At 26.3% G+C, this 2,589-nt stretch overlaps 1 non-coding gene across 1 annotated transcript; it reads right to left on the bottom strand.

The window, feature by feature from the left end:
- Window positions 1–1,225: 1,225 nt before the first annotated feature.
- NAEGRDRAFT_t848 lies at window positions 1,226–1,297 on the bottom strand. The gene has a single exon. It is a non-coding gene; the product is annotated as a tRNA-Pro (tRNA).
- Window positions 1,298–2,589: the final 1,292 nt, after the last annotated feature.

Below are 2,589 nucleotides of genomic sequence, written 5' to 3'. Positions count from 1 at the left end.
AATAATATTGGGTTCAATATTGAATTAATAATAAAAGGATCATCCACCAAATGATCGCAATGAACATTTATTAAGTGAATGATATTGGATCAATATGATCCTGTGTGATCTTTCAAAAGATTTTCTCCGAGACAAGTTGAGAATCTTTACGGAAGGATATTGATCTCTTATTTCTAATTGGATTAAAGTTTACAATGAGTTATATATTCTCAATTGTATATTATATTGTCATTGACTATTTGCTGAATTGTTTAGAAATCTAGTTTTTTAGAATAATATTAAAAAGTTTGTGAGCGAACTGTTTTCCATGTAAGAGCTATTTTCTTCTTGTTTTTCAATGTTGTTTTACATTGTTTTTTAATACCCTTAATACTATTTGTAGTAGTACTACTATTATTATTAGTACAGGCAATTAAGCTATTACTTGTACAACTACAACTATTATTATCATTAGATATTATTTCATTAATGGTATTCTTATTATCATTGGTATTATGATCTTGTATTGATTTATTAGTACAACATTCAAGTATTGCACTCAATAGTTCAATTCTCTTGTCATGAGACATTGTATTGATACATTGACAAAATAATTGTTCATCCTTATTCCTATATTTGAATAAAATGTTAGATGTTGATGATTCATAATTACAGTAATTTTATAACATAATGTCGGTTAGTACATACATGAATTCTATCAATAAGTTCATTAGCTCTCCCATACTTGAGGGAAGATAACAACACTCTTGTTGAGACATTTTTTATTGCTGTTATAGAATGATTGTACAATGAATGGAGTTCTCTTTCAATCAGCCAACCTGAGCTACTTTTATAGAGTTGTGCACTTTTTTGAATTTTCAAATTGCCATTTTATTGAATGTTGAGTTACTTGAGATTGGGGATCTAATCTAAATATGTAAAAATACGATTTCAATGAACAAGATATAATCTCTAAAAAGGCTTTCAAGTTCATTTGAACATTTAGAGTAATGTTACGTTTGCGCAACAATGGGCAAACAGCAGAACCGACATTAAGTTATAAAATTACTGTAATTATACTCCGTTCTAATCTGAGAACATTAGTGGTGGACTCAATGATGAAAAATGTAGTTGTTTGCTGCGCATTTTGATTCAGAGCTCCCAACAAACAAGTAAAGCAAACTTTAATAGATTATGATTCTTGGCATTAAGAAGTATGTTCCAAAAGTTAAAATTAAAACTAATAGGGGACCAGTGGGAATCGAACCCACGGCCTCTCGCACCCAAAGCGAGAATCATACCACTAGACCATGGTCCCTTACACATTAATTACGGTTTTGTAAGGCAAACAAATGATCTAATGGCGCTTGACCAACATTGAAAAACAATTAATTGTATAAAGAGAAGAATGCTATTGACAAAAATATAACTATACCAGATACATTAAATCACATTTATATACATCTGGTATCAATTTCATACTGTTAATTCAATAAATCAATAGGGGAGAATCTTAATTCCAAAATTAAGTTTTGCCATCATATCACATTACAGTTAGTATTTCGAAATCATTTGCAAACTATCTACATAGTATAATTTTCAAACTGACTCAGATTATCTGTAAAATGATACTACTTTCCATACTTTTTCATCAAATTTCTTTCCGAGAACGAACCAAGTTCAATGGATAAATATTTAAAAATACAAGTTTTTAAATAACAAAATAATTGATAAATTACGTTTTTTGGTATCTATACAATATATTTCAGAGAGATTGCCATGTGAAATTGGTTTTTAAGCTGTTGTAATTAATTATATATTTTTCAAAAAGACAAATTGATTATTTACTAGTGAAATACAACCATTAAAAACATTACAATTCATGAATAGTATGATCGTCAAGTACTAATTTTATGCTTGCTATGCAATAGCAAAACAAGTACTGGCTCCAGCGAAAAAGTTGGAGGCTTAAGGGATTGAAAAACAGTTTACGAACAACTTGTAAGTCACAACTCTAAAAAAAAATAACAGAAGTGGTGCTACCTCATCCTCATCATCAACAGAATCATGATTTCCAATGATCAAAAAATATCATCATCATCAACATCAATAGCATCATTAAAATTAAATGATTCAATTGATATACCAGATGAATATTATATAAATATAGAAGAATATAGTGAAGAATTAATTGAATTTCCNTGAAAAGTATAATTTTTCATCCTCACAATTTTCAAAATATTTTGAATTTCATCAAGATTATAATTATAATTTAAAATTAATGAGAAGATTTATTCAATCTCAAACTAATTTAATATTTAAACAATCTTATTATAATTTAATTAATAATGAAAATAATAATGAAAATCAAAATGAAAATAATTTAATTAATAATGAAAATAATAGTAAAAATAAAATTATAAAAATAGATAAAAATGAAATTATTCAAAGTGCTAAAAATGTAAAATATTATTCAGATTCATCATTTTTAAAATTACAATTACCTATTAATAAAATAATTAATAATAAAAATATAACAAAAATAAAAGTAATAGAAGGTGATTGTTTAGAATGTGCAATTAATTTAATTAAAAATAGTAAAAATACAAA

This window comes from Naegleria gruberi (assembly GCF_000004985.1).
Source record: "Naegleria gruberi genomic scaffold NAEGRscaffold_106, whole genome shotgun sequence".
Lineage (NCBI taxonomy): Eukaryota > Heterolobosea > Eutetramitea > Acrasida > Naegleriidae > Naegleria > Naegleria gruberi.
This window is presented reverse-complemented; position numbering and strand designations above follow the sequence as displayed.